Below are 12,488 nucleotides of genomic sequence, written 5' to 3' on the forward strand. Positions count from 1 at the left end.
ATATAAAGGAGGGAGGGAGGAGGCCGGCCGGCCCCTAGAAGCGTGCCCCAAGGATAGGAGTCCTACTAGGACTCCAAGTCCTAGTAGGATTCCACTTGGTGGAAGGGGGAGAACGAAGGAGAGGGAGAGGGAGAGGGAAAGAGGGGCCGCGCCCCCTCCCCTAGTCCTATTCGGACTCGGGGCGCCACCTCCTGGTTGCTGCCCTCTCTCTCCCCTAAGGCCCATTACTTCCCCGGGGGGTTCCGGTAACCCCGGCACTCCGGTTTTATCCGAAACTATCCGGAACACTTCCGGTGTCCGAATAACATGGTACAATATATCAATCTTTATGTCTTGACCATTTCGAGACTCCTCGTCATGTCCGTGACCTCATCTGGGACTCCTACCAACCTTCGGTACATCAAATCACATAACTCATAATATGAATCGTCATCGAACGTTAAGCGTGCGGACCCTACGGGTTCGAGAACTATGTAGACATGACCGAGACACATCTCCGGTCAATAACCAATAGTGGAACCTAGATGCTCATATTGGCTCCTACATATTCTATGAAGATCTTTATCGGTCAAACCGCATAACAACATACGTTGTTCCCTTTGTCATCGGTATGTTACTTGCCCGAGATTCGATCGTCGGTATCATCATACCTAGTTCAATCTCGTTACCGACAAGTCTCTTTACTCGTTCCGTAATGCATCATCCCGAAACTAACTCATTAGTCACATTGCTTTTCGGCTGGCGGTTAGAATGGAAACTAGCAAGCTGCGTGGAACTAAACCATGTCTGATTTCTGGATTTTTCTATCCTAAAGTGGTAGAAACCAGCGTTTCGTTCACAGATTTCCATGAGGCACTCTGTTGTGAGTATCCGTGGAGCCCTGCCGATGCTGTTGAACTGAGATATTTCGACAGTATCGAGCAGAGATTTGTCCCATTAACTTGTGATGAGCATCTGGGATTGCTATTTAATTAGTTTGAATGTTGACAGTTGTTTCAGTAAAATCCATATCGGTGTGCTTTAAGCACGCAAACAACGTATCCCGAAGGGGAAGGGTGTTCAGACATCATCTGTCTATGCTAATAGTGAGCGTCCTCGCACTCCTTGTAGGTCGAGACCAAGTAAACCTAGTGGTTATGAAAGCCACAACATGTCGGCTGCCGCTAATTCTGCCACTTCTCCTCTCCCTTCTGCACCTGATGTAGAAGTAGATGCAGAGCCTGATGAGGAAGTGCCTCGACATGATGATGAGGATGAGATTCTATTCCCTGAACCGGTAAATAGAGTCAGTCAACAGGCAGTGGAAGATGAATATCCAGAGGAGCCTGGCAGCCGTGCTAGATTTGATGACACTGATGATGAAGAGAGGGAGGAGAACATCGACTCCTTAGTTTTACAAGAATATGATGGTGAGGACATGCCAACAATTGAGTGGAACAGGGAGAATCCTGAGCTTACTCCAGGAACTGTATTCGAATCGATGGTGGACTATCGTAATGCAGTGACTACATATTGCATTCTCACTGAAAACTCTTATGAGGTTGATAGGAGTGAGCCAGGAAGATACACTGTTCACTGCCCTTATGATAGGTGTAGGTGGAGGTTGCATGCATCCACTATGCTAAAGAGCAAATTGATTCAGGTATTACAACTGAATCTTTTTATCATATTATTTATCCATTCTATATTCAAATCATGCGTACTGTTTCTTAATTGTATTTGACATCATTTTTCATTTTGTTTCAGATAAAAAGCAACCCACACGGGCACACTTGCCCACCTGGAGGGGGAGGGGGAAAGGAAAAATCAAAGCTTGCAAAGACTAGGTGGGTGGGAGATGCAATCTTGGATTGCGTGAGGGAAACACCAACAATTGGTGCAACAACACTCCATGGGAAGCTATTTGAGAAGTACAAGATTAATATACCTTACATGAGGATTTTCTATGCTAAGGAAAGGGCTCTTGATAGGATTAATGGTCCATGGAATGAGAGTTTTCAGTTGACCTTCAAAGCTGAAGTGGAGACGGCTAGTCCAGGGAGTGTTGTAGAGATTGACAAGCATACATTTAAGTACAAATTAAAAGGGAAGGCACTGGAGAAGGAGTGCTTCAGGAGGGCTTTTGTTTGTTTCAAGGCTTGCTGGCAGGGGTTTCTGAATGGTTGTAGGCCCTATTTGGTTGTCGATGCAACTGCTTTGAATGGAAGATGGAGAGGCCAGCTAGCAGCAGCTTCTGCAGTTGATGGACAGAACTGGCTATTCCCAGTTGCATTTGGTGTGTTGGAGGTAGAGTCCGAGGAGAGTTGGGTCTGGTTTCTGCAGCAGTTGCGCAACATTATAAGTACACCCTCAGGTTTAGTTATACACACAGATGCTTGCAAGGGTTTAGAAACTGCAATAGAAATTGTATTCCCTGGAGTGAAACATAGGGAATGTATGCGACACCTAGCGCAGAATTTTGAAAAGAAATTCAAAGGCAAAGTTTATGATGAGAATCTATGGCCATCATCATACACATGCAGCTTGAGGAAGCATGAGCACCATTTGAGAGTGTTGTATGCTCATAATCCTTTGGTGAAGGAGTACATGGATGAACATCATGGAAAGTTGTGGTCAAGAATCAAATTCAATGAAATCTGCAAAGTAGACTATGTGACCAATAACCTCGTTGAGTGTTTCAATGCAAAGTTCAAGTCGGTGAAAGGGCTTTTGTTGTGGCAAGCATTTGATAGGATCAGACAGATGATCATGATAAAGATGGATCTTCGTAAAAGAATTGCAGAAACACAATATGTTGGCTTATGCTGAAAATGTGTCTCCACTCTTGCAAAAGACCAATGGAACATAGTAGACCCAGGGTTCAGACTCTATTCTCTTGTACTGACTAGACCACCAGGAAGACCAAGGAAAAATAGGATAAGAGCTGGTGAAGAGGGTTGTGTAAAAAATAGCGTAAGTGCAAAAGATGTGGTATTCTAGGGCATATTGCTAGGCTTTGTACCAATCCAGTTGATGCATCATTTGGAGAAGAGGAACAATGGGCAGCAGCAAATGCAGAGGAGAATGCAACAAGTTTAGAGGAGAATGCAGCAGCAGAGGAGAATGCAACAGGTTTAGAGGAGAATGCAGCAGCTGAGGAGAATGCAACAAGTTTAGAGAATGAAGCAACTGAAGTAGCAGCTTGGTATGTGTGCAATCTTTCCATTTTTTGCATTTTCTCTCTTTTTTATCGATGGCTAAGCTTATTTCTGTTTGACCCAGCTCTAGGATAATTAGAGGCACAAGACAGAAAAGACCTAGAGAGGAAGAAACTTCGGTTGAACCATCATCTGATCAGAATTTGAAACCATGGCTTATGAAGGTTTTGAAGCTATAAGAGAGGAGGAAGTTATTTTGTCTGAAGTTCCTTTAAGGATTAGTGAACCCACAGATGACCGTCAACTGGTCATCACTTGCTCGGTCAGTCAAAGCTCAACAAAACCGCCACCACCAGAAGTGAAGATCAGAAGCAACAAGACAAAGCTTTCAAAAGCACAAAATATCCTAGCCAGGGAAACCAGAAGCAAGACGGTTAACCCATCCCGGAACACAAGGAGCAAGGCAAAGATTTGAATTTGAACTTAAATGCAAGTCATAAACTTTAAACTTTAAGGATTTGTAATAAGGATTATGTCGTCAATTTGAACTACTGTGAAAACTTGTAAGGTGTAATAATTCTATTTGTAATTTGATGTGAAATTTGAGGTAGAATACAAAACTGAGGCAAAATTTGAATTTTAGGCAAACTTTGAATTTGAACCAACACTTGAAGTCCATTCCCCTGTGGTGTGAGTTGCAAAGTTTACTGAACTATTATAAACGTTAGGTGATCAATCCGATCTCTTTTGCGTGGTAAAACTTGTAGTCATGAGAAATGTGCTCCAAATGAGCTCCCAAGCTAGGGTAAAGAGTCCCATTCGTAATCAAGTTTTTTTGGACCTACTCCAAATGAGCCAAATATTTTGCATTAACACATATTCAATCTATATAGTGTAGATTCGAAGAATCACTATTTATTGAATTAATCTTTATATTTTTACATTTTTTTGAAAAAAATATACTTTAATAGAAAATCATTAAAACATGTTTATAATATGAAAATGGAAAAGTAAGTTCAGATCCTTCTTATTCACTTTGAAATCAAGTTTTGGTGATTTTTTGATTTTTTTTTATTTTCAAAAACCGAAGGGAAACCCTACCTCCTCTTCTTTATCTCTATGAAACGTTGTACGTGATAGCTCATATGTGTGAAGGTTTTTTCATGAAAATGTCCATAGACAAAGTTTATGATTTTTGGTTGGTAACATGTCACACAAGACAACATTGTGCAGGTTTTATATTTTTTGATTTTTTTAATTAATGGTGCTCATTTGACTCGATCGTGCTAGCTAGGTTTTTTTTGTAAATGATCGTATACCAACTTTAGTATTTTTCCTCGTTAGTGTGGGGAGGACTAGGATAGAATCTGGGCTTAGGGTAGAAGAATAGGAAAAAAGATTCTGGGCCGCTGGATCAGGCATGTACGCCACGGATTCGAGTGGATGGATCTGTGCTGAAAACTACACAATTCTGTGCTAACATGTCCCTTTGCTCCCCACTAATTTGCTCCAGGTCCTTCTGCTTCAAAACGACTCTCGTTGTCGGTCGCTACCCGTCCCCCTCTCTGGTCGACGGTGGCGGCTGCCCAGATCGGCAGATCCGTTGCTTCCCTGGTCGACAACGGCCACGGTCTCCTCCTCCCTGGTGGCCACAGGCGCCCCGCCCGGTCAGCTGCACATTCTTAGATCCGGAGGCCAATCTAGTAGAGGTCGAGTCCATGGTGATGTTGCCACGGTTTCTCCTCCCCGGTGCTCCTAGATCCAACAATAGCTCACTAGAGGCAAGGCGGTGGTTCTTGATCTCCTCGCCTCCTTCGCCTTGCAGGCTCGGCAGCAAGGTCAGCTCCGTTTCTCCCACTCCCCTCCCCCTTCTCCCTCCTATAGTTTTCTACTGTACTGCCAGGTGCATGTTCTGAGGCTTGTTGACTTGTGCTGACTTCTTCTCCACTCTCATTTTCGTGGTATAGTCCTGACATCCATCAGCTTTGAGCCAACAGTATACGCAAGCTCTCATGTACCAATCCTTGGGTGCATACTCTTGTATTGCCTAACTAAACATCGATATAATAGGGAAAAAATCACCAGGTTAGACACTTCTGAAAATGGTCTACAGCTCACATGTGTAAGCTATAATAGGAAGACATCCCATAGGGAATTTGATCACCCTGCTTGCAACATAGGAATAAATAACAAACGCAAAACACAAATTGTAAAACATTCCAGCCTCCTAAGTATTAAGAAATATTCCTATATAACCGGCCAGAGTATATAATGTTATGAACTTACAATGCAAAACCATGCTGAGTACCATATAGATTGAAACTAGGATCCTTGTAGCACTGCTAGGAATGGATAACCATTGGTTAGTAATGGTTCAGACCTTCAGTTTTTTTTGACAAACAATGGTTCAGACCTTCAGTTAATATACACTGGTGGCTCGATAACTGAACATTCAGTTGTTACATACTCCCTCTGTAAACTTTTATAAGATCGTTTAGATCACTACTTTTGGGCGTGAAGTTTACAGAGGGGTTACTAACTAGTGGGCGTGAAGCAAGAAAATATACTAGTGGGCTTATTTCATATACCTACTCTCTACTGTATGGCAAAATATCTTGAGTCATCAAGGTGATGAAGGGGCCCAATAGAAGTGAAGAATACATGATCCTTTTCTTTTTCTCGTTGAAAAATAGTTTTTCTGTAAGCATCGATAATTTATAAAATCCATTTACTGGTTTGGGTTGTAGATCAAAGGAGGAGGCCATAGATAGGTGCTTTGGAGAATGCATATTCTTTTGTTAATATAATCGGTGCATTCTGTTCAAGCTTTATAGTAAAAAAAATTGAATGTCTTCTTCCAGAAAAATAGAAGTATTCACACTTGTTTGCTGAAAAATCTTTTTATCAAGGAAATTTGACCTGAGGGTCAAACGGGTGTTTACAGGATGACCTAACTTGGTGATTTCATGAACACATTATATTTGGCCCATTTGAATGGGCAGCCAAGTGTTGTACGATGCCATTTTGTTCACTGGTAGTAGTAAACAGTTTATTCCATATAACACAAGAGAAGAAAACCTACAGTTCCTCGGAACACTATGATATATTATTTGAGCACTACATGAACACATGCTGATTGGAGCCCGGTTATGATCGAGCCTGAAGCCAAAATAAAATAAAATCAATGACAGTGGTAGAATCACTACAACCACACTGATGAACTACATCTTGATAAGATTTTTGATACTAGAAGATGGTTAACTATGTAAAGGGCTAATTGATTCAAACTTATGTTGCAGAAAACTGGTTAAGCCAGGTTCATAGTGGCAAGTATTGCTGTATTACTAGGAGCAATTGAATTGTCAAAGTCTGATGCACTTTAATTGGTTTTGCACAACATGAAGTGGTTTACTTTGTTCATTCTGTGATATGAGTTATTCATCTTCACCATACCACTAACACAGGGAAAAAATGTGTCCTTGTAGCAGCTGTGAACTCCTTGTGTCAAATTATTATTGAACAAGACTTTTTTAGAATCTCTAGTCTCTACATACAAGAGCAGGAAATACTTCTCTTCCATGTATTTGACTCATGTTTCTGGTTTGGATCTGGTGCAGATGTGCATTTGTGCTACCGTAATATATATTTGCTTATTTGTTGTTAGAGTTTCTTTTTTTCCTTTCTTAGAAGGCATGTAGTATTTTCTTTCTGCTACGCAGCGTCCAGATTTGTTCTTGCTTATTACAATGTATTGTCAATGCATATTTAAGTACACTTACACGTCTTGTGCTCAAAACTGAATGATTTGTTTGGTGCCATCTTTTCCAGCACATGAAGACTCATGAGCAAGATGCACTATAACTGGAGGCAAAAGGGAATAACTTTTCTTTGATGTGCAATCAGATAACAAACCCAATGCAAGCTTTGGTAGTGATGCTTATTTAGCAGGGACCACTTCAGACCATACTCGGGGCTCTCTGTTCATGTACTAGAAAAGGATCGTGTCATGTTAAGTTATATATGTATGTCTCTTGTGTACTCAAATTAGGATGGATGTCATGCACTCAAATATTTCTACCTATGCTGATCCATTTGGACATGTATTCAAAATTTGTGCTTGACATGTACTCGTATATTTGTGTCTGGGGTGCTCCAGCTTGGGATTTACTAGGAACATAATCGCCTGGTACAGCTTGGGATTTACAAGGAACGGAATGACCTCAATGCTGTGAAAATCTGAAGTTGTCCATATTAGATATGAGAAAGTTAGGGCTGTTACTGCAAAAAGCCATGTTTTATCTCTGACCGTGAGTAGGGGGGTTCTCATCAAATGTACAATAAGTGCCTGAGGACCTCCACTCCTATCTGTACCGTCCATATTCAATCCAATAGCCTAGGATCCTTTTTCTATTCTTCTACACTAAGCCCAGATTCTATCCTAGTCCATCCCCGTTAGTGTGTCCTATAAAACGACGAACGGCGAAGGTTTCATATGTTCATGATTTTTTTTAAATTAGTTATGCTCAGTCAAAGCCTTTGAAACCCCGCTGACCAGCTCAAAACCCCTCTAAACCCCGCGGGGTTTCGCCTAACCCTAGCTTTGAACGTCAGCCGTCCGATCATACCCTAGCGCCAAGCAACAGCCCTCAGATGTGGTCTTCTAGAAGGAATTCCGAGGGCAAGCTGCGTGCAGGCTCCGCGCCGTTGGATCACATGGACGGCTCTGCATCGTTGGATCATGGGGCGATCCGCGAGAGGCGATCCGCGAGACTTGTTGGTTGTGCCTCCCCTTTCTTCTGCTGCTTATTCTGCGGCGACGAGAGGAGCCACTCCACCTCTGCTTCTTCTTCTCCAACGGCGAGAGGAGCCACTCCTCTGCTTCTTCTTCTCTGGCGACTTTGGGCGATATGTCGAGCTCCACTTCAGCCTCCCGCCACTCGTGGACCCAGTATGGTCCACTTCCCATGGAGCGATGTCCTGACTGCCCACGCAGCGCGTCACTGATACGGTTGACTTCGAAGGAGGTCAAGAATGGCAACTATGGGCGCGAGTTCGTGAAATGCGAGAGCAAGCCAGAGGGGCAGGTTAGATCTCATGATTTTTCTCTGATTTCTTTTTCTATTTGCTTTTAATTCTTTTTCGATCTGGGATTTAGGGTTCATGTTTTCGTTTCAGATCGTGAAGAAATGCACACATTTTGAATGGCTGGATGACTACATTAAGCAGATTCAATTCAATGGGGCCCCAACCCAGGAGCTCAATCTGCCGTCAGCACCAACGAATTTGGTCTCTGAAAGTGCTGCTCTGACAGTTGGGGATGCAGATCTGAAGGGGGAAATAAAGAAGATGAACAAGAACTTGAAGCAGATGATTCAATTGAACAAGCAGGTGAATCTGATAGCTTTAGGATTTTATCCCTTTTATTTCTATGTAGTTGCTCTAGGATTTGCTTACTTGTTGGTCATCACTCGTTAGAGATGTTCTTATTGTGGTGTCATGTGCTCTAGGATTTGATTAAATTTGTGGATCATGTGCTCTACGATTTGCTTAAATTTGTGGATCATGTGCTCTATGCTATGTGTTGCTTAATTTGTGGATCATGTGCTATATGTTCTATGTTGCTTAATTTGTGGATCATGTCAGTTTCGTCAGTTTTGTACACTTTCAGTTTCGTCAGACAACACCGACCGCAGAAGAAAAAAAAAGTAGTTCTAGGGCCCAAATTGAAACTAAGCTCTGGTTGGGCCGTCTCATTGCTTTGAGTGTCGAAGGCCCACAAAGACAAAAGAGGCCTAGAAAATAGTGCACGCGCTGGCTCTGTTTTTTTCCTTGATTATTGCCATGGTAAATCCTTTTATTGCCATGCCGAACAAAAATAGTGCATGATGGTAAATCGATTTATTGTTGGACTTGCCCATGTCAAATTTATTTGTACATATCGTGGCAATTTCCTTCTGTATATAGCCTACGGCACAACACTTTAATTTTTTGACATGCGGTTATTATAAACATGTTTTTGTTGCAATAAAAATATTATATACACGATTTTTTGTTTTTGTTTTTGTTATTAAAAGCATGTCAGGCTTAATTATGTAGATCATGATATCCATTTGAAACTACGTCTAAAATAAAGTCCGGTGGCACCATTAGCCACCATATCCATCTAGAGAGCATGTCTAGGGCCCGGCTACGGCACCATATCCATCTACCGATATCTCAGGTAGCAAGCGTACATCCATAACATAGAAAGTAGCAACCATAGCATACTTCTTACGTAAAACATAGGGTGCCCTAAACCATAGCATAGGCCACAAACTATTCACAAATTAGCTTGTTTTTGTTCATATAATATACGGAATAGGGCCACCAATAATTCAAAAAAAATAGCTTTTCTTCTTCTTTTCAACATCAACATGGATCATTTTTCTAGCTTTAGTTTCCTTTTTGACACTTCAACTAGTCCATTATCCGCGCGTGCGAAAACTTGACCCTACTCTAAATGGGCCATTTAAACTTGACCTGCACAAGTACACACCATGAATATAACAAGACGAATGGGCTACCCTCCAACCATTTTTACAAGGCTAACCCCAAAACTTGGTGGTTTTCATTGAGGGATACCCTTTCATTGATTGATTTAGCAGAAGGGCTCGTGTACGACAGCATATCCATCTAGCGATATCTCACGTCAAATAAGATAGAAATAGCAAGCAAAACACAGATAACCAACGACATATCAAATAGGGGTAGCAAGCATAACATAGTTCTTAGGGGATAACACGACAGAGATAAAAAGTTCACGGTACAACCAACGACATAATTAAGATGGAAATATATAAAAGATAAAAAGCCCTAACACCCTAGGGCAAGACAAGCTCACGAGATCGGGCCTTCACCACCATCTTCACTGCGCCTCCTCTTCACTGCTCCTCCTCTCCATGCCGTCCTCGCGGATGTAGTAGGGGAGGCTGTGCATACCCATCACGGGTGGGGAACATGCAGTCGAAGTTTGTGAAGATGTTGTGGGTTGTGAATGCGATGAATTCGCATCCACACCAAAACACCTTGCCGAGGAGGTAGCACGCATCAAATCTGTTGGTGAAGGTGACGGTGAGCCCTATCGGCGGAGTCTGGAGTTTGGACGCACTTCCTCCAGTCGGAACATCACCGGCGAGCCCGCCGGGAGGTGGGCGAAGCCCGCACCGAGGAACCACTGGGCAAACCCCCTTTCACCCCTCCAGCGTGAGAACGCCCACACGCGGAGCGTCCTCTCCACGACGACGCCTGCCGGATACCGTCTCTCCGGCACGGTCGGTGGGAGCTGGAAGGTGGGGCCGTTGTACTGCATCCTCGCCTCGCTTTGAGAGTTCTCTGGGTTTGGGCGAAGAAGAGAAGGGGGCGGGACAAATGGATGTATGGAGAATAGGTGGAAGGGTGGTGGTTTAAATAGGGAAAGGGGAAGGGAAGGGGAGTGGCACTGGCCGCGCTTACGTTCAAACGAGCCTCGTCGATCGATCGATATGCCACTTTAATTGGCAATAGGTTTTAATTGACACGTTGAATAGATGCGAGTGGATAGAAAAGTGTGAAACAATGATCTACATCGAGGAGACACACGTGGGAGATGAGGCGAATCAGCGGCAGCAACCGTCCCTGCGTCCGTGGCGGCTCGCGTGAAAAAGTGGCCGGTCAGTGCATCGTGGCGGCGGGCAGCGGTGCATGTAGGTAGGCTAGCTACGTGCATGCATAGCAGGCTAGCTGGACATGTCGTGCATGCTTAACAGGCTTATGGCGTTGCGGCGCGCGCACGGCCCAACAGTCTAACCACGGCCCAACGGGCGAACAGCGGCACCATCCGACGCGACCCCACTCATCAGGTCCAATGGGCGACACAGTCAGCACGACCCCACTTGTCAGAGTTAACAGTCAAAGCACTGACCCGACGGCATCCACCGTTTGTGACCAGTTCTGAGGGTTTCGGGCAAGGGAGTGAGGAAAAGTGAGCAAAAGTTAAAAGCATGAGGATAAATGAGTATGGCTAAGAAACCAAGGGCACAGATGTAAAAATCCCTTTATATAATGCCATGGTATTTAAGTGTATATAAGCCCATTAATATATCCCATGCGCTCGGTTGGGCGCCCTTATGTCCTGGTTAAAGCGAGACGTAGGGCAGCCTCGCCTGAAGCAAACGCGGCCGACCAAGCATGCGAGGCCACAACCTCATTTTTTCCCTTTTTTTACATCTTTATTTTTGTTTTTCATTTCTGTTTTAATTTTGTTTATACTTCCAAGTATTTTAAATTTATACTATGTTTCTAAATATAAGTCCCTTTAGATATTTCAATACAAACTATATATGGATGTATATAGACATATTTTAGAGTGTAGATTCACTCATTTTGCCCTGTATGTAGTTCATATTGGACTCTCTAAAAAGACTTATATTTAGGAACGGAGGTAGTATTTATAAAAAACACTTTCCATAATATAATTGAAAAATGTTAATTAGGCATTTGAAAAATGTAAAATGTGTATAGAAAAAATCTTACTCATGTATATGAAAAAATACAATGTGTATGAGAAAATTTGATCTTTATTTTAAAAATGTTAATCAAGCATTAGAAAAATGTTGATCTAGTATTTTGAAAAATTTACCCAAGAATTTTTAAAATGTAAAATGTGTAAAAAAATCTCATGTATACAAAAAAAATATACAATGTGTATGAAAAAGTTGATCATGTATTTAAAAAATGTTAATCAATCATTTGAAAACATGTTGATCGGGTATTTGAAAAATGTTAATCAGCCATTTGAAAAAAACTAAATGTGTCTAAAAAATGTTTTGCATCTATATAAAAAAGTATACAATGTGTTTGAAAAATGTTGATCGTGTATTTGAAAAATATTAAATGTGTATAAAAATGTTCCTGATATATACGAAAAATGTACAAATGTTTATAGAAACATAGGCATCAAAAACATATGTTTGAAAAATTGTTAATCACGTATACTCAGATTGTATACGCAATTTTAAAAATGGTTCATTATCATTAAAAAATGTTCAGCGTGTATTTGAAAAAATGTTGACCATGTATCTGAAAAAGTGTTCATAACATGTTTTTAAGAAAATATACATCATGTATTTGAGAAATGTGCAACGTGTATAAAAAAATCACTTGTACATTGAGCACTGAAAAAATATACATGTGCTGAAGAAATATGAAAACTGAGAAAGAAAGATAAAGAAAATGAAGAAAACCATGGAAAAACAAAAAACTGAAGCATAACGAAAAACAAGGAAAACCAAATCCGGTAAAAAAATGAAACCAAAGAAAAAAGAAAAAAGAAAA

At 41.7% G+C, this 12,488-nt stretch overlaps 1 long non-coding RNA gene across 1 annotated transcript; it reads left to right on the forward strand.

The window, feature by feature from the left end:
• Window positions 1–4,619: 4,619 nt before the first annotated feature.
• Window positions 4,620–7,270, forward strand: LOC123078689 (uncharacterized). Its single transcript, XR_006437597.1, has 2 exons — window positions 4,620–4,975; window positions 6,966–7,270. It is a non-coding gene; the product is annotated as an uncharacterized lncRNA (long non-coding RNA).
• Window positions 7,271–12,488: the final 5,218 nt, after the last annotated feature.

This window comes from Triticum aestivum, chromosome 3D (assembly GCF_018294505.1).
Source record: "Triticum aestivum cultivar Chinese Spring chromosome 3D, IWGSC CS RefSeq v2.1, whole genome shotgun sequence".
NCBI classification, from domain to species: Eukaryota; Viridiplantae; Streptophyta; class Magnoliopsida; order Poales; family Poaceae; genus Triticum; species Triticum aestivum.